Source organism: Taudactylus pleione, unplaced genomic scaffold, assembly GCF_031769625.1.
Source record: "Taudactylus pleione unplaced genomic scaffold, aTauple2 ptg000268l, whole genome shotgun sequence".
In the NCBI taxonomy this organism is placed as follows: Eukaryota; Metazoa; Chordata; class Amphibia; order Anura; family Myobatrachidae; genus Taudactylus; species Taudactylus pleione.
This window is the reverse complement of record NW_028284670.1, coordinates 1,997,280-2,018,488: the sequence shown is the minus strand read 5'-3', so window position 1 is coordinate 2,018,488 and position 21,209 is coordinate 1,997,280.

The following is a 21,209-nucleotide window of genomic DNA, read 5'->3' as shown; positions in this document are numbered from 1 at the left end:
ATTGCATTGTTGATACATAACAAGATGAGGGACAGATAATTGATTGTGTCTGTCTCGTTGCACAACAAAAGAGTCCATGGGTCTGTTTTGAGTGTTAAAAGAAAACAGGTGTTTAGAGACATGAAATGAGATAATGATTATGATGTTAGAGATCCCTAGATGTTTAATTAGATTGCTGTGAAATCAATAGAATGAAATGATGAAAAGTATTACTAATGTAACAGGATACTGATGAAAATTAGGGAAATATTTGCATTGAATCAGAAACAGTATTGACATTGTGTAATCCTTTTTATTTTCTATTATATGTCTACAAATTAAAAATATATATAATTTTGCACTGTAAGTTAATGTATCAACAGTAATCAGAGGCACAAATGTTTTACCAAACAATCTAGTTTAATTAATCCCAAAAGGATACCTCCAGTATTCTAATTATTCAATAGTTCTGCTTATACAAATGTTATCGCTAATGAGCTGATGAAGTCATCACTTTGTTCTAATTCAGTAACATTACCATAGGGGAGAGCTGCTGATTACAGTCAGATGCTGCAGTCTGTATCAGAGTAACTGTTTGCTGGGTACTTGAAAAAGAAAAATCACTGTCCAATTCTATTAGATTAATCTGAATACAGTCTATGTTTTTTGTGGTGGCTGATAATTAAATAAATCTCATTATTCCTTAAAAAAATATTATTATTTGTTTTAACAATATAACCTATGCTTTAATAAAAATAGACATTTCTGACATCAGCATATTTTACCTGGGGAACATGAACATCTAAAATAAAGAAGCAAGTGTACTGTATCAAATGTAGTGTTAGAAGGCAAACAAGAAAAAACCTAGAAATAAATGTAAAATACTATAAAACAGAAATTACATTAAAACAAAATACATTCATATAACATTCCAAATATTTTTTTAATCCTTATTCTTTTATCATATTTTGTGTGAATTATAATTCATATACATAAATGGTTGGAAACCACCTGGCTTTGTTAAGATTCAGATGAGTAGTTGGACAGTAGCAAGACATACAGGGCACTAATTTATTGGCTCTCATCCCATGAGTGTATTACCTTGTCCACTAGAGGTACTGTAAGCTGATGCTGTCCAGCATCCATTGTTTTATAATAAATAATATTAACAATAGTGCAAATTAAGGACGTTACTAAAACATAAATACTTTGGTCTGCTATAAAGAGACATGTTACTGATGATGATTATCCTAATCTTGTACGCTTGCAAGCAGGGCCCTCTTACCTCTTTGTGTGCCTGTTATTCCCTAGTTTTGTTTTATTACTATTTTGTTCCCTATTGTAAAGTGCATAAGAATAAGCTTGTGCTATAGAGGTAACTGCTAATAAATAAATAAAATAAAATAAATATATACTTTTGCAGATGTATTAACTTTTTTTTTAAATGTGAATAAATAATAAAAAAATGCCTCCTTCACAACACTAAGCAGCACCAATACTTATATCCTGGGCAGGTTCTTGCTAATGCTAGGGGATAAAGAGTGTGGAATCCCATAGGCTATGCCAGACTGGCTGGTCACACTTAATGGGCATCTGTCTCATCATGGTAAGCACAAGGCTGAATTGAATAGGTAATCAGAACAGCATATCATATGTTGGTTCCTTATCATCATCATTGTATGACCCCTAGTGTTCCGTGCTAACATGTTCCAGACAACACTAGAGTGAGTATCCTTGTGTTCCATTTTCCAGAGTTCTATTCACCAATACAGTGTGTATATTGTGTTATAGGCTCCAGTGTTCAAGTTGCTTAAAGTCTTGCAGTGCCTGATACTCCAGAGTTCCACCCTCTGCAGCTTGTGCCCTCAAGTACTCAGGGTAGCTGTGTCCATTCTGTAAAATATTGCCAATATGAGCTTTCTCAGTGTTTTCCAGCCAGCAACTGGTCCTTGGTCACTGATGTCCTCTGACGTACTGTGCATTAGTCCTTCCCCTTCCTGACTCTCAACTAGTTTTACTCAGTGCCTGCATGGTCCTACTAATAGCCGCACCTTAGCGCCTCATACCTCCTCATTACCTATCTTACATTCCCCCATAATGCAGCATATATGTTACAGGGCCCAAACCTCCTTGTGGGGGTTCCTTATGAAGACTAGTGCCCTGGGTTAGACTCCATAACTCCTGGGAAGCAGCATCAATCCATATTTGACAATAGAAAATCCTCTATAAAGTATTTCTGTGTTATTGCGACAAGTTTACATCATGAGAACAGGAGATAAAAAAGTTGAGTTTTAAACTTGACTTGATTGAATGCAGATAAACAGGGTTGGCTACAGGCAAATGTTATTTCTATAAGTTACAGGCTAGTGCAGAGATTCAGCTTTGAGCAGGAATACAGGGCCTGATTCAGACCCAGACGCTAAGCCGCAATCACTCACGGCTCAAAGGGGCTGGGTATGCAAATTCTGCGATGTCTTAGAGAGCGACGGCAGTGAGCGAACGCAGGTGTATAAAGACGCCCACTTTCCTTTCTCAACATATGTCATCTCCAGTAAGTGTATTATTAATCAGAATCATCGAGAGCCATCGCAGCTGCACGCAGCGCTTGAGGTACACCCTACCCTACCGCAAGCACTGTGATCAGTGCTGACTGAAATTCAACCAGGTGACGTGTACAATGACACCACCATGCTAATTATGCATGCCCCATAAATACCGTTTTTACGCCCAGACATGCCTGCGTTCGCACCACCACTCCCCCATTCACAAGCACCTTCCCTTGTTACCACCCACAAATGGTGCTATCTGTCAATCGAGGTTGCGCTCAGTCTTTGTGCTACGAGTGCACGATTCCCAAACACAGTAACTGGCTCATGCACGCACACTGCGAGGCATACGTATGCGCACAATGTGAACCATCGGCAGCTAAGAGTTTATGCTTCTTAGTGTCCGGGTCTGAATCAGGCCCACGGTACAATGTGCCTACAGGTTTCATTACAGTCTTTATCCCAATAACGCCTTCACTGTGAGTAACACCAGCATATCCCTTTAAGTGTGTTTTAGAGGTAATGTGTACCCAGTAAATCAAAGAAAATATTAAACAGATCTTCCCGCAGAGATCACACATTCAGATGCTGTTTTGGAAAGTTTGTACTGCGTAGTAATGAGCAATATAACTGCCATTGCCATAAAATGTTCAATTTGCAGAACATCCCAATAATTAATAACTTCATTAGCTATGTAGCAAAGTAAAGTTCTTGCAACATGTGTCTATCAGAGCAATCACCATTATAAAGGGAAGGGTTCTATTGTCAGATGCAAATGGAGGAATACATGGATGTGACACCTGTCAATCAGTCTATCGATGTGGGTGGAGCTTAGAGTTTAAAGAGAATTGATTTTCCTCTGAGTGTGATGATGGAAGCCGGGCCAGGTGGCCAATCTGATACTCAGTTGATCTACTATACTGCAAGCTTAGTGCTAGAGGTCACCATAAAGAAAGGATTATGTTTGTATGTAAGTTGTCTGCCATCTTAATAAATAAATCAGACTGTTAAACCAAAGTTACAGTGTGATCCGAATCCTGAAGGTGTCACAGTTATTAATATACAGTCATGAATTTTTAATTATCCTGTCACAGCCCGTACTGTGGTCTTCAAATGCCTAGAATATAAACTATTTCTGTATCTTTATTTTCATAATGGTTTGACAAGTTTAATAATGGTTAGATAAATCTTATCTGGGTAAAACAATTTAGTAATATTAAAGTAATACAGTAATGTTTTGGTGAATTGTTGAACTTGTGCATGTCTGCCAAGGAATCCATTAAAGTTTCTCTTAACCTTTATCTCCTGTAGAAAGTGAAACACATCTTTGGAAGGCATCCAGCAGGTACAGATTTGGCAATGCTTTCTGAGAAAACCATACCGAATGCTTGCCCATACTGGCTGCCAGTTCTGCAAGATGATTTCAACAATCCCTTACTGGATTAAGGATATAATTTGCACGCAAAGGTCAGAAGGAGTATACACACAGGTCACTGACACTGGCACAGGGACTGATTAGAGCAGTACATTATTGCAATCACATATATGCAAATTTCAATCTGTACTTAGACACCCACTGGCGTTTTTGCAAATCCAAGCAGCATCGATTGCAGATCATTCAATGTTAGCAGTCCTGAGTAACTGTATGTTGGTGTGCAGAATAGCTGTGGGGAATGAGACACAGGAGCCATTTTTACAGCATATGGGATCGCAGATGCAGGAAGTGACATGCTCCTGAAATGGTAGTGACAAACCAGCGTTTTTAGCTGACACTCCCTAATACCAACCCTTAATGCTCCCTGACTGTCAATCACACTGTGAATAAATACTCACTGTGAGTGACTACCATGATGATCCCTGACACATGGGCAGATGGCTGATTACCACTCAACTGCAAAAGCATTGTCATACCGAGCATCTCTGAATGAGCCCCACAGTCAGGAAAATCAAAACATTCAAGGTAATGTAGATTTAAGAAAGTTTCAAATAGTGGCATTTTAAACCAGTTTTAACTTCTGGTGATGTTAAAAACAATAAGCACAGGATCCTCCGAGCAGCCAAATGTACAGAACTGTGTGATCACATAATTGCACTACAGCCAATCACTTGCAGAAGGGGTATGTTTAGAGCGTTGGGTTGTCAGCTGTCAAAAGACTGACAGTGGCATCCCAATGCTAAGTATCCCAAAAGGGGTTGGGTAGGGGGGAGGTTAGGCACTATGGGGGGAAGGGTTAGTTTTAGGCACTAAGGAGGGAGGGTTAGGTTTAGGCACTAATCATGAGGGTTAGGGTGTGGGGTAGGGAGGGTTTGGTTTTCCCCTTAACCCTCTAACCATGACCCTCCTTTTCTGCATCCTAAACCTAACCCTCCGTACCCCACACCCTAACCCTCGTGATAAGTTCCTAACCCCCCCTTAGTGCCTTAACCTAACCCTCCCTCCATAGTGCCTAACCTCCCCCCCCCCGCAGTGCCTAAACCTAACCCTCACCCCCATGGCTAACAGCACCCACTATACTTACGATCTGGATGCCAGCTGTCCGGTTTCCGGCATTGGCATATCCACTGCTGTCGGGATTCTGGTGCCGGTCTTCTGTCCGTGGTTCGGGATTCTGGCACTGGGATTCTGGCAGCCAGCGTCCCGATGGTAGGTATAATAACTACATCCCGGTTTAGAAGTAGCCTTATGTTTGGCAAGCTGCAACTTAAGGTTCAGAAAGGTCCTGTCTCATTCCTTAGACACTCTCTTGCTTTGCAAATTCCATTTTTTTTTAACATTTGACCCTGCTTCTTGACTTTTGACTACTCTTGAACACTGCCTGTGCTGACCTTGCTTTTAAATGTTGACCATTACTGGACTGCTGTCTGCCCTGATCTATGATTTTGGATGTGGATTCCTATTTCTTCACCCCTGCTTTGCAGGACATCTTTACCTATCAGTAGAAATACTTACCATTCATATACATGTTGTTCTCAATTATATTGTCTTCAAAACCTTCTGGGGCTAGTAACATAATTCAGAAAAAGCTCCTGTTCCCACATGTAGTGTACAATTTTGAGTGTAACTGAATATCAGTGAGCACTCTTGCTAAATGGGAAAGGGAACAGCTATAGGTTACATAAGATACATGGTTTCAAACATTTAAATACATAACATAATAAATTATCAGGAATGATATTAATCAATAAGAAATATTTCTGTAAGCACGATCGGAATTGTATCTTTGGAACTCATTCATGTGAGGAAACAGCCTGTAAAGAACAATATTACTCAAGAGTATTTTGGGAATGTTCCCAGGATTCAATCATTTAACACACCCACTAATTTTATGTTATACATTTCAGACATATTACACTAACTTTGGTGTTGCTCTCAGATTTAAAATATAATGATTTAAATAGTGGTTAATTTCATGTGGCATTAAAATAATTTTTAAAATACAGGATATTGATAACAAGTAAATTACCCAGGAGAAAGGAGAGGAATCTAATACATATAGAGAAGGCAATACATCAGGGTGAAATTCCCATTATTACGTAGACTGGCATATAATCTGATAAATACCAACAGAACTATGCAATATTACACAATAGGTAACAAATGGCTACAGCCCAGAGAAAGCAAACTTGTTAAAATGATTAGTGTTAGGGTCCACCATTGAATGACCCAGGTCCCAGTAATCAGGGGAGCGTGGTCAAGCTTGTGGGCTACTGTTGTGATTAATGTCTTCTGTTTCATTGCCGGACCACCATTGAAGTGTATCGGGGAAAGGCTGACAGGCAGCCTGTCTTAGTCAAACAGCAGGCAGCTCCTATGGAGGCTCCCATAGATTTGCTGATGGCTCCTGCAATGACAGGACTTATGTGGGTCCCGGTCTTTCGAGCACATACCCTTCCTCCTGTCTGTGCTGGTTCTGAGTGCCGTTTTTTTTAAACCTGTCGATGCCTATATGGTCCGAAGAGGACAAGATCTACACTATGAATAAATGAGTATGGATTTTTTTTTATAGGTGTCTTGGATTCTTCTGGACAAGGGGATGTGAATGTCTACAGGGATTTTAGGTGAGTATGCGTGATTGTGAGTGTGAATGAGAGTATGCATGTATGCTTTAATAAACTTTACTTTCACGGTGTGTGTTTTTTTTGGGCTTAAGGTCCCGCATGCTGGTACTAGTGGTTCTCCAAGTACCAGCATGTGGGGGAGACTTGCTGGGATCCGTAGTATTCGACTAAAGGACAATATTTTGACATCTATATTTTACACTACACTTTTGCACAATCAACCCGGCTCCTAATAGCCAAGGGTGCCGGGGATAGCCCCGGACTATTAGCCAAGGCCTTGGGTGCCCTGGAGAAGGGGACCCCTTTATTGGAGGGTCCCCACCCCCCACAGATCCCCAGTCTGAGATGACTAGGAGTCAGGTGTAATGCTTTGGCTGGGGGAACCAGTGAAAGTGTTCCCCTGGCTGTGGCATTACACCCCCACTAGAAAGACTCTCTTGCTGATTATGGAAAATACAGGGGATCCCTATGCATTTTTTCCCTGTATTTTAAGAACCAGGACAGGACCAGCAGAGCCCAGTGCTGGTTCTTAAAATATATGGGACCCCTATTAATTTTTCCCCTATATTTTAAGAACCAGGATAGGCTCTACAGAGCCCAGAACTGGTTATGCTTGTGGGGGAGGGGACGCACATCTTTTATTTTAACTTTTTACTTTTTTTTTTACAACACTGAAGCCTTCATGGATCTCACTGATCTGTGAAGGCTTCTGTATAACTTGGACCTTTTAATGCTAGTCACATTCACCTGGACTCGCATGATGTAATAGCCTCAAACTCACAAGTTTGAGACAAACTCAGATCTTTAAATGTGTGAAAAGGTCCGAGTTTGTCTCACACGAAAAACTCGCACCCTATTACATCTCACCCTTTAGCTATTTTTATAATTTTTTAATCAATGTTTATAGATTTTTATCCTAGTCCAAAAGTAAACAAAAACCAAATGAACCAATATTTATAAAACATTAAACCGCATTGGTCATGCAGAGTATGGTGACCTGTTTTATATTACAAATACTTTTTGTTAGATTATATGTTAATGAGCATATAGCATCTAAAATGTAGTTCCCCATCTAATTGTCCTTGATGGGTAATGTGTACCTAAGTTTATATATTTATCTACTTGCACTTTACAAATATTCTGGAGAATCTGTGTGCACAAATGTGTCCTTATACATCTGTTCTTTCTGTGACATATTCTGCAAGATACATTGTGCAACTAAGAAGCTCCACCATGGGTAACGATTCATGTACTTTTGTACATTTTTCCTGATTTTTGCATCTTTTTAAATCATACTGTATGCATCTACAAATTTGCTTAAAATTTCCTATTTTTGTCACAAAGGAGTTGGTATAAATTTGCAAATTAAGTATATAAACGAACAGTGCAACACATGAGTGACTGAGATGCACACAAAAGCCAGTATCTGTATCCATGCATTGTATTTTACTTGTACTAGTAATGCAAATTAGACACATATATTCAAAAAAGTCTCTGACAGGATGCTTGGTGCAGCTAAATCCCAAAATCCATGGCGCATCAATTGGGCTGTTTGGCATGATTTGAGTATAGGTGTATGTGGACACATATGTACACACATGGAAGGAAATTCTGTGTCATGAATATGATTTAAGTTCCACATTTAAGATATCTGCTAGGATTAGTATACAGTGATAACATGATCAACACAAAGGGGTAAGTTTACTGAAGGTCAGTTTGTCCAAAGCACCATTCATTTTGCATTCTTTCAGGATTTTTTTCTATAAACAATTGATGTTTTACAATAAACTGCTGGCAGATTCCAGTAATCTGCCAGCAGATTGGCCATTTAAATTCTGCCATGCTCTACCGGAGGTTTTCAATTCACCCTCCTAACCAATGTTTAGTAAATCTTGTGGTTTTGACCTCTACAATCCATGATGGGCATGGCTGCATCTCTTTGTGGGCAGGTCTAGCATATGAGAAGCACCCACACACAGGAGCATGGCATAGCACCCAGCAGCTGGGACACAAGTATTCACTATTAGGATGGCAGGACAGACCCATAATATCTGCATTTTTAGCTAAATGTATTTAGATGCTAAACTGTTACAGACAATAATTAAAGTGCAACAACATTATTTAGCACATTTATCATGTAAATAACACATAAACAAAATCTATTTTTTGTCATAGAGATATATGAACGAAGACCTTAATTTTGACATAACATCAGGTCATCTTGAAACACACATATTCTGCAGCATTTGTCCTAACCCACTGCTATGTGCACCTTCCTTACTATCTGCCCCATCTGTGTTGCCCCTGTTGGTCTGCACCTCCTCCTTTAGAATGTAAGCTCTCGCGAGCAGGGCCCTTGTCCCTCATGTGTGTTTCCTCACCCTACTTATACTATAATTTACTCCTAACTCCCCAATTGTCACCGAACACTTGGTTGCTGATGCCCTGCTGCTTGTGTTATGCAGCTATGTACTGTACTGTATATAAACCATGACCTTGTCCTGCATTGTTTTGTATTACTAAAAAAAACTTTTTTCTTCTGTGCTCATTTATGTACTGTGTAATAATAATCATCATCATCATCAATAAAAAATTATTAAATATAAAGTTTACTAGAAGCCACTAGCCATCCAATTGATGATGATGATGATTATTATTATTATTATTATTATTATTATTATTATTATTATTATTATTATTATTATTATTATCCTTTATTTATATGGCACCACAAAGGTTCTGTTAGTTTTTCAGGAAAACCAAACCACACATCTTTACTGTATGTACAATAATATCTTACTTGTTGAACTTTCCAATATTATAAGTAGATTGTATAAGGATTTAATTAAACTATTTATATGATCTCAAAAATGATCTGTTATACTTTGTTCTCATGGTTATGATAAATAAAAGAAAGCAGGATTGAATGGTTTATCTATACTAATAATACTGTACATTGTGGTTAAGTTGATATACATTTACTTAATGATTTACACATAATGACGGTTTACTTAATGGATTTGTTAATAGATGTGTGTTTTTGGCATGGCTTTTGTCCAAAGGACCAAGCAATAGCAGCTATCATGGATTTTGGGATGCATTATCATGTATATTAACTAAAGTGAGAGTTTTTAGAAGTGCAGATGTTGCCCATAGCAACCAATCAGAATTGACTTAACATTTATCTAGGACCTTCTAGAAGATTATAGCCATAATCTGATTGGTTGCTATGGGCAACTTCTCCACTTCTAAAAACTCTCACTTTCGTAAATATACCCCACAGTGCTATTGCTCGTTGTGACACAAGACAAATGTTTAGAAAGCTTGTATTTAATAATGTCTATTCTGTGGTTAACTAGCATTTGATGTGACTTAAAATGTGCAACTTGTATTATACCCCAATAATCAATAAGTAGAATATTGGTAATATACAGCCATTAATTTGCCTTTTTATTAACCCCAGTTATGTGCAAAGAAGTCAGAGAGTGCTACAGGTTGAGTCTCCTATATTACCTGTATAGATAGTTTATGTGCATTGTCATGTAATAGTAAGATGAGGTAGTGTACCTCTAAGGATCCTGTAACATAGAAGGACATGTGATCAGGAAGTGGAAGGAGATAGAGGAAGTAGGAGAAAGGAGAACAGCCACGAGGAGATGATGTCTTTATCTACCTGTAATAATGCAAGTATTACTTGCAATAAATAAGTTACATAAACAGTATATTTGATGAGTCATTGCTATGAAAAAAGATACATCAGGATATAACATCTCCCGTATCCAAAATGCTTGGGACCAGAGGTATTTTGGATATCGCAATATTCCGTATTTTGGAATAATTGCATACCATAAAGAAATTTATAGAGAATGGGACCCAAATATAAACTCATAATGTGTTTATGCTTCATATATACCTTATACACACAGCCTGCAGGTAGGTTTATACAATATTTTCAATACATTTGTTTTTCAAACAAAGTTTGTGAATATACATGAAATTCATTTATATTTAATAAACACCTTATACACAGAGGCTGAATGTAATTGTATACAATGTTTTTTAATAATTTTGTGCCTTAAACAAAGTTTGAGTACATTTAACTATCACAAAGAAAAGGTTTCACTATCTCAGTCATGCTAAAAAAATTCAGTATTTTTGAATATTCCGTATTTCAGAATATTTCGAAAAGAGAGACTCAACCTGCATATGTAAGTAGATTATGTATTTAATATGTATTATTGCAAGAATAAGGCAGCATGTCACAATGTCCTTAGTCATGATCATAACCACATTTTAAATTGTTTCTTTTAAACACTGTTTTAGTTAAACATGTCACACTGTATAAAAAAATAACCCCCTCATGGTTTGAGTCTTCAATGATGATATTATGCTTGGACTGTATTGTTTTATTCTCTATTTGCTCTTTTTTATAATAATTGGGCTCCTGGGATTCCCTCCTCAGTGTTAGTGCACCAGAGAGAAGGCTTTATAAGGAGTTAGTTGCCCCATGCACAGTATAAGTGAGCTGGATTTCCACATTTGGTCTATACAATTTATTGAGCACTGCTGAATAAATCCATTCATAGAAATAAGTTATTGGGATTGGCTAATATATGCTGTATTTGAACCTTGGGATGACCACTCACAAAGTTTGTAACTCACTTGCAGCAAAAGAAATGGTATGTAATTCTATGACAAAATGGTGCTGAGAAATATTCTCTATACCCATTACTTGTTATACTCTCAGTCATATATGTAAAGGGAATCGGTATGTAATGCTGCTTGGTGTATTGGCTAAATACCGACGCTGGAAGCCCGTACCATCAGGATCCTGATTAGGGCTGGTAAGTACCCTAACCCTCCCCTCTCACCCCTAACCCGCCCTTAGTGGTGACTATCCCTAACCTCCCCCCATTGGTGCCTAAACCAAACCCCTCCTTCCTGCACCCTAAACCTCCCAGGGGCACCTAACCCTAACCCCCCATTCCCCTAGCCTAACCCTAACCTCCCTGGGAGAGGTGCCTAACCCTAAGCCCACCAGAGGTGGCAAATATTAACCCTCCTCCCGCAGCTAACAGTCCCAGCTTACTTTCATTCAGGATGCTGGGCATCGGGATTTCGGTGTCTGGCTAAAGATAGGCATTGGTATTTAGATGCCTACCTTCCAGTGTCGGGATTCCAACATAGGGCATTCTGGACACCGGTAAATAAACTGCATCCCATGTAAAGTGTACATATGGCATAGGGATGTAAGTTCAATGCAGATACTATATGTACAATAGCAAAGAGGATTATATAGAAAACAATTTTCATAACAATTAAAAGAACAACAAACTGTGTAAGTCTATAGAATGGGAAAGGCATCTATCACTTGTCCTAATGTTGAATAGTTGTTGAGTTAACCTAGGGGTGGGAAATAAGCGGCCCCCCAGATGTTGTAAAACTGCATATCCCAGAATGCCCTGAAATGTTTCAATGCATGCTGGGAGGGCCGCTAATTGCCCACCCTTGAGTTAACCTCTTGTGTTGCCTGCATCCTTAAATATGGACCATTGAACATCTATGTGAGCCAGGAAACTATCACTTGTCACAAAACAGTTATACAACAAATAATTTGTTTTATAAACTGTTGTTTTCCTTGGCTAACCATAATAGAGACATATATATAAATATAGAGCTAGACTTGCACTGTGTAGGTGCTCATTACAGTGTTTTAAACTAATTATTGTATATTATTTGTAAAAATGGAAAAAATCATAAATCCTGCAGAACGTGTAAAATATATCTATTTTGTATAGTAATGATACTTTCACTAGTCAAGTGTAAGGAATGTATCACATCTGCTCAATAGCTTTATAAATAGGAACAAACAGAGAAAAAGAAAAGCTATTGATGGGTGCATTCAACTATTATGTGTTCAATAAAAAATGTGTTCAATAAAATATATTCCCTTGAATTGTCATACAATACACAGAATTATAATATACAATATCCCAATAAGTTCTACATATTAAGTAATTGGCCCAATGGTATATATCCAAAGATCGAAATATAAAATATTTATATAATAAAGAAAGCATGTTTGTCTGTTTGTCCTATTTGCATGGCCATAGTTTTGGACCTAGTTCCACCAGATTTGGCATGGTGGTGCAGTTTGACCAGGATAAGGCTTTTACCTACATTTGAACTTTGTCAGGGCCACACACTGCCACAAAATCCCTAAAAATGGGGACACTCTTAGATTACACAGTTTCCAGGGCTTGCTCAAGTGGAAATTGGCTGTCTGCCAAATATCTGTGTGGATGCTACAAAAGTTTCCTTTTGCTCTCACAGTCTGAGCAAGTATCAAACTTTATGACTCATGCAAGTTCATATTAAATCCAGAATTAGTCCTTTTCAAAGTGACTGTATATAATGTATTAGTCAGCTCTCTGTGTTAGAACTTTGCAGACCACATAGCAGGATCCTAAAAGGCCCCCCTCAGAGGTAAAAAAAAACACATATGTTTGCCCCCACACAGATCCCATTCATGTTGTGGCACTCAGTAGTACCCCTTATACACATTATGCCACACAGTAGTACTGCCCCTTATACATTATGCCACACAGTAATGCCCTTTATAGATTATGCCACATAGTAGTAGTGTAACATATAACACATTATTACACACAATAGTAGTGGCCTTACACATTATGCTACACAGTAATGCCCCTTATAACATTGTCCCATACAGTAATGCCCCATACACATTATGACCCCCAGCAACTAACCTCCCTGGCTCCCTCCAGCAGCCTCTCACCTCCACGTATCTGCCATAAGCAGGCAGCAGGTGTGGATTTGAGTCTGGGCTTCCTGCTTATTACAGCTGGCACACCAGAAGGCAGAAGCAGACATGGACAGACAGCGCCAGCACAATTTAAATCAGTTGCTGGTTGGGAGCCAGTCGTGGACCTGCACCAAATCAGGAGCCACCACTTCTGATTGTCTGCCTGTCCACAAGCTCTGATTGCTTCGCCACCAGTGGCACTGTGTCTCCATATCAACCTGACGGTGTGCCACCTGTAATCAGCTCGTGGGCTGGCACCTAATCAACAACACTGCCACCCGGGCCCCCCACAGAGGCCCTGACTGGACTGGCCCACCTTGTGTGCATGACTGGGTGCATTGGGAGCAGCAGACCACAGAGGCAGCATGGGCACCATAGCAGCTGCACCCCTTGCACTCACGTTAGTTATGGCACTGTTTGCATGCATGTTATCAAATAGTGGGGTCTTTTTCAGGATCAATATAATGGGATTATAGGTGAGGACAATGTAACAAATAAAGGCTGCAGGTGTACTTCAGGGTCCAGTTTTCAACCCAGGTAATGCAGGTATCTCAGTTAGTAGATAATAAGAGGTGAAAAAGAAACCAAAGTTTAGTGTATTAAAAAAGGTTGTGTCTTGTTCTTGTGATTCTCCTACTAATATCTAAGTGTATACTGTAGGTTGTATCATGCCATTAGAAGATAATATTGGTTCCAGACATAGTATCTAGTAACCAAATAACTGTTGCTTCACTGTATATAAATATGTAACTTCTCTTTAAAAGAGATATTGTGTGATGTGCTTGATTAAGTGAATCGTTACTGGGATTTTGTATATTCTAACATTGTGCATTGTGTGACAATTCAGGGTATACAGATGGTGGCTTTCTCTAAATAGAGGAATAGAAGTACAGATGTGTGCTGCTGACCCCCGTGTTTTGGTTTTGGATATAAAATTATATGAGTTTTACCTGTTTCCATGCATTCCAAAAAATCTGAGATATGAACCATGGGAAGATCCGAACCGGGACTAGGTTTGACTCGGTACCCCAAATTGATTCTGAACTCACTCTCAGTTCGACTCGGAATCCCTAAAATTAGTTGTTGTTGATTCCTTGGAAACCGAACCTGCACATCAGTAGATAGAAGGTATACTTTCTATTTTAGACCTTTCGCTGCTGTATACTTTTCTCATTCCGGAATCGGTATGATTTACCTGTCTGGTGGTTGGAATCCCGACAGCGGCTGCCCAACATGGGTGAAAATTCCAATCGCCCCTAAGGTAAGTATTCACTAACCTAATTCCCTCCCCTAACCCTAACCCTCCTTAGGGGTGCCTAACCCTAACCTTCCTATCAGTGCCTAACCCTAATCCCCCCTCTAAGTGCCTAAACCAAACTCCTCCCTCCCCCTAGCCTAACCCTAACCTACCGGGGGGGTGCCTAACCCTAAGTACCCCCCAGGAGCCCAAAACCTAACCCTCCCCCCCACGGCTGTCCGCGCTCAGCGCCCCAACATCACTTTGAACGGGATGCCGGGTGCCGGTCTCCCGGTGTCGGTAAAATGACAGGCATCTAGATTTAGACGCCTGTCATTTAACCCTCATAAAGCATAAAGCAGTTGGGAAGCCGGCTGCCGGGATTAGGTCCGCTGGCTTCCCGACTGCATACCCTTATTCCTTTGCTCAGTCTATTTTCGGATTTTATTTTCGCCCCTTTCCAACATTAATGTTGGTAATTGTTCTGCGTTGTACTCTCTGAAATCATTCCTTGTGGTTTTATTTTTTTATTGATCAATTTGTATTTTCCACAGATACTATACCATTGGTTTATTTATTACAATTGATGCAGAAAAAAAACTCTGTGCACAACTGGCAAACATTGTATTTATATTAAACTAGCAATAAAGTGAATTACTGTACACAAATATTTGTTCTTTTTCCTGCTAAATTCCACCTAAACAAATGTTGTGGTTTCTTGTCTGATACAAATCTGCCTTTTCAAAGCAGCAGGGTTCTATGTGAATAATATATTAAGTGCTTTAAAATTATCTCTTAGATATGTATTTATTTTGCAAATTTATTCTATTTTGCCTATAATATGGAAAGTGCTTTATTATTTAGATTTACAACAATTATTGTAGAATAATTTGTCTATGTGTCCAAAATATATACATGCATTAAGTCATATCTAGAATTTTCCTATCATTCACTTGAATCCCTGTACATCAGCAGAAGCAGAACAGGGATGGTTGGGGATGGGTAAGTATAGCCTGAATACAATATGGGTATGTTCATGTAATTACCTTATAATTAGACTGGTCTTTTTCTAAATATTGGACAATTTTTCTCCTATTTATTTTTATTTGTGTTTCCTACATATTTTCCATGATTACTTAAGACCCCTGTGATCATGTAATTCTCTGGCCTTAGGGGTATATTTACTAAGATGGGAGTTCTATTAAGAAGTGATGTTGCCCATATCAACCAATCAGATTCCATGTATTATCTTCTAGAAGGTACTAGATAAATAAGAAGCAGAATCTGATTGGTTGCTATGGGCAACATCACTTCATAATAGAACTCCCATCTTATTAAATTTACCCCTTAGTCTATGTATAATGTGCCTCATTATACAGATGGAGAATTTTTCTTCCTTCAGTCACATTGATGATGGTGTTCAGGTGGTAAGGGGTAAGGTGGCCCAATCTGGCACATGCTCCATCCACCAGGAAGGCTCCTGACCCTGCAGAATATTTCAACTAAATGGGCTTAATTTACTGTTTAGCATATACTGTAAATCAGGAGTGGAGGACCTTTTTTCTGCTGAGGGCCATTTTGATATATATAACATTATTTGTGGGCCCATGCAGGCCATGCCCCTCTGTGTGATGTCACACAGGGATGGGGCCACAATTGTCGCTGATTACAGCAATGCCCGGAGCATCCTGAGTATGCTCCGGGAAGCTGTATGGGCAGTGGTGTCACCATCAGAAGCGTCCTAAGGATGCTCCAGATGGCACTGCTGCATAGAGTCTACCTGCATGGTGCTATTGTAGGTCCTCTGCTAGCCTGATGAGGCTAGCAGAAATCTCAGATGGCCAGAAAAATTATTTCCGGGTGCCTTTTATGGCCCCTGGGCCTGAGTTTCCCTACCCCTGCTGTAAATGAAGGCTACTGTAGCTCTTAGGGTTTCCAAATATACAATTTGGTCAGCCATTTTAGAACTAATTGGTGACACATGGTGGCATGTAGAAGTTACAATAAATGTAGATTACAAACTACATCTGTTGGAGAGCCATGAGATATCCAATGGGTTGGGTGGTAGATATGGTCTGATAATGCCTCTGTTACACGGTAATCATTGGATTATGTTTTTTTGAACTGTGCATGCAAGAAGCCTTATATTTCCATCTCTATGTAGATTCAGTTACAGTTTGCACTTATAATTGAATTGTGCTTATGAAGATGGAACAGGTGAGGGCCATGAAAAATATCCATTTGTCCCTGGTAGGAGGTGGAACAACATGCACACAGATTATTTTATAGATTGACAGCTGCTACAGATAGGCTGTGTGCAATCATGATCTTGATCCTTCCCACAGAGACCTTTATTATTCATTTTGGCGCTGGGATCTTATTTGATATTTGAAATCTGAGAGCATCATGAAGGCAGATTGCCATTCATTTATTTAATTCAAATTTTAATTTGTATTTGCATCTATAAGTACTTGGTTTCTATATGTTAAATGCAGCTGTATTGATTCTTAACAATAGTGTCCAGACCTGTGGTAGATTTGACCTAGGGGCAGCAGGGATACAGCCCCAAGTGAGTTTGAGGTCTATGATCTGAGGATAAAAAGGTGAGTCTTGACTTCCAGATGGAAGTTCTTTATACTAATCTGATGCCAGGCTGGCTGTCATAAGGAGAGAACTTCCAGCTGGTAGCCAACAATAGCTAATTCACCAGTCCTGCATTGCTTCTAGGGTCTGTAGTCTGTGCAGTCTCTAGAAGCTATTTTAGAGCAGTTGTGCATGTGTGAGTATTGATTGGCAGGTTCATGCTGGTGGTGGTCAAAATCCAACATCACCCTGAGTTATGTAAGGTAGGAGCCACCACTGGTCCAGGCACAGACAAGACTGTATATGATACCTCATTAAAGCACTATACAGTGTTATGCATGAATTGTTTTCTGTACCTTTGGCATATACACACACATTTATGTTTTCACACGTTTTTAAAACTGCAAAATTGGTGCACATGATATTCTTGCAGAGTTGGACTCATCTTAAATCCAAACTGATCGACATCTGCCTGATGCCAGTCATGTGATAAAAGTGTTTGCTTTTTGTCTCAGGTGATACAATTGGGTTATCAAATCTAGGGCCTGATTCAGGTTGGATAGCAATGCTGCGTTCACACGCAACCGGCCAATTGCACCTTCTGGTTTGCGCACGTGCACTGTGTCTTGTACACATGCGCATAATGCAATCATCTGGAGGCTGCATGCAAACGCAGCATTGCGATCGAACCTGAATCAGGCCCCTAGTTTCTAATGTGCAACTAATGTAAAAAAGTGCAAAATATCATCAATTGTTTTGGGTATATTAGTGGCTGCATATTTTAATTAGGGGTGTGCACCGGCCACTTTTCGTGTTTTGTGTTTTGGTTTTGGATCTGGATCTTTCTTCGTGTTTTGGATCTGGATTGGTTTTGCCAAAACCACCCTTCCGTGTTTTGGGTTCTGGGTTTTGTGTTTTGGATCTGTATTTTTTTGAAAAAAAGCATAAAAACAGCTAAAATCACAGAATTTGTAGGTTTTTCTGCTCCTATGCTATTATTAACCTCAATAACCTTAATTTCCACTCATTTCCAGTCTATTCTGAATACCTCACACCTCACAATAGTGTTTTTATGTCCAAAAGGTTGCACCGAGGTAGCTGGATGACTATGCTAAGCGACACAAGTGGGCGGCACAAACACGTGACCCATCTAGGCGTGAAACTGCAGTGGCAGACAGGATGGCATTGAAAAACTAGGCCCCAAACTGTACATAATGCAAAGAAAAAAAAGAGGTGCAAGATGGAATTGTCCTTGGGCCCTCCCACCCACCCTTATGTTGTATAAACAGGACATGCACACTTTAACAAACCAATCATTTCAGCGCCAGGGTCTGCCACACAACTGTGGCTGAAATGATTGGTTCGTTTGGGCCCCCACAAAACAAGCTGGCAATTAATCTGTCCCTGCACAAACTGGCTCTACGGAGGCAAGAAGTCGTCCTCATCCTCCTCATCCACAGATTCCTCACCCTCTTCAGTGTTATGTACATCCTCATACTCACAGAGTATTAATTCGTCCCTGCTGGAACCACAGGTCCCTCTGTACGTTCTGGAGGCTGGTCTCCCTGGAAGAGTTGATCATTCATTTTATGAACATCATCTTCTCCACATTTTGTGGAAGCAACCTCCTACGCCTTTCGCTAACAAGGTTCCCGGCTGCACTAAACACTCTTTCGGAGTACACACTGGAGGGGGGGCAACTCAGGTAAATTAGAGCCAGTTTGTACAGGGACCTCCAAATTGCTTCTTTTTCCTGCCAGTACAGGTACGGACTGTCTGACATGCCTACTTGGATGCTGTCACCGATGTAATCCTTTAACAGACAGACGCACGCTTGTCGCTGCTGCTTTGAGGATTCAAGTGTGGCTACAGCCCACACAATTCACAAAGACAGAAAAAAAAAAAGAATATTTTTATTGTTTGTGGAGCACACTTTGAGGGTTACACCACCCTCTAACAGACAGACGCACGCTTGTCGCTGCTGCTTTGAGGATTCAAGTGCGGCTACAGCCCACACAATTCACAAAGACAGAAAAAAGAAGAAGAATATTTTTATTCTTTGTGTAGCACACTTTGAGGGTGTCACCACCCTTTAACAGACAGACGTACGCTTGTCGCTGCTGCTTTGAGGATGCAAGTGCGGCTACATCGCACACAAGTCACAAACACATAAAAAAAATAGTTTTTTATTTTTTGGAGCACTTTGAGAGTTACACCACCCTTTAACAGACAGACGCACGCTTGTCGCTGCTGCTTTAAGGATGCAGGTGCGGCTACAGCCCACACAATTCACATAGACAGATAAAAGAAGAAGAATATTTTTATTGTTTGTGTAGCACACTTTGAGGGTGTCACCACCCTTTAACAGACAGACGCACACTTGTCGCTGCTGCTTTGAGGATGCAGGTGCGGCTACAGCCCACACATTTCACAAAGACCGAAAAAAAAAGAACAATATTTTAATTGTTTGTGTAGCACACTTTGAGGGTGTCACCACCCTTTAACAGACAGACGCACGCTTGTCGCAGCTGCTTTAAGGATGCAGGTGCGGCTACAGCCCACACAATTCACAAAGACAGAAAAAAGAACAATATTTTAATTGTTTGTGTAGCACACTTTGAGGGTGTCACCACCCTTTAACAGACAGACGCACGCTTGTCGCTGCTGCTTTAAGGATGCAGGTGCGGCTACAGCCCACACAATTCACAAAGACAGAAAAAAGAAGAATATTTTTATTGTTTGTGTAGCACACTTTGAGGGTGTCACCACCCTTTAACAGACAGACGCACGCTTGTCGCTGCTGCTTTGAGGATGCAAGTGCGGCTACATCGCACACAAGTCACAAACACATTAAAAAAATGTTTTTGATTTTTTGGAGCACTTTGAGAGTTACACCACCCTTTAACAGACAGACGCACGCTTGTCGCTGCTGCTTTAAGGATGCAGGTGCGGCTACAGCCCACACAATTCACATAGACAGATAAAAGAAGAAGAATATTTTTATTGTTTGTGTAGCACACTTTGAGGGTGTCACCACCCTTTAACAGACAGACGCACACTTGTCGCTGCTGCTTTGAGGATGCAGGTGCGGCTACAGCCCACACATTTCACAAAGACCGAAAAAAAAAGAACAATATTTTAATTGTTTGTGTAGCACACTTTGAGGGTGTCACCACCCTTTAACAGACAGACGCACGCTTGTCGCAGCTGCTTTAAGGATGCAGGTGCGGCTACAGCCCACACAATTCACAAAGACAGAAAAAAGAACAATATTTTAATTGTTTGTGTAGCACACTTTGAGGGTGTCACCACCCTTTAACAGACAGACGCACGCTTGTCGCTGCTGCTTTAAGGATGCAGGTGCGGCTACAGCCCACACAATTCACAAAGACAGAAAAAAGAAGAATATTTTTATTGTTTGTGTAGCACACTTTGAGGGTGTCACCACCCTTTAACAGACAGACGCACGCTTGTCGCTGCTGCTTTGAGGATGCAAGTGCGGCTACATCGCACACAAGTCACAAACACATTAAAAAAATGTTTTTGATTTTTTGGAGCACTTTGAGAGTTACAACACCCTTTAACAGACAGACGCACGCTTGTCACTGCTGCTTTGAGGATGCAAGTGCGGCTACAGCCCACACAATTCACAAAGACAGAAAAAAAAAGAACAATATTTTAATTGTTTGTGTAGCACACTTTGAGGGTGTCACCACCCTTTAACAGACAGACGCACGCTTGTCGCTGCTGCTTTAAGGATGCAGGTGCGGCTACAGCCCACACATTTCACAAAGACAGAAAAAAAAAGAACAATATTTTAATTGTTTGTGTAGCACACTTTGAGGGTGTCACCACCCTTTAACAGACAGACGCACGCTTGTCGCTGCTGCTTTGAGGATGCAGGTGGAATCTAGACGGGATTTGGAACCGAGGACACACTACCTCCATCAATTGTCTAAATCCCACTGCACTAATGTCG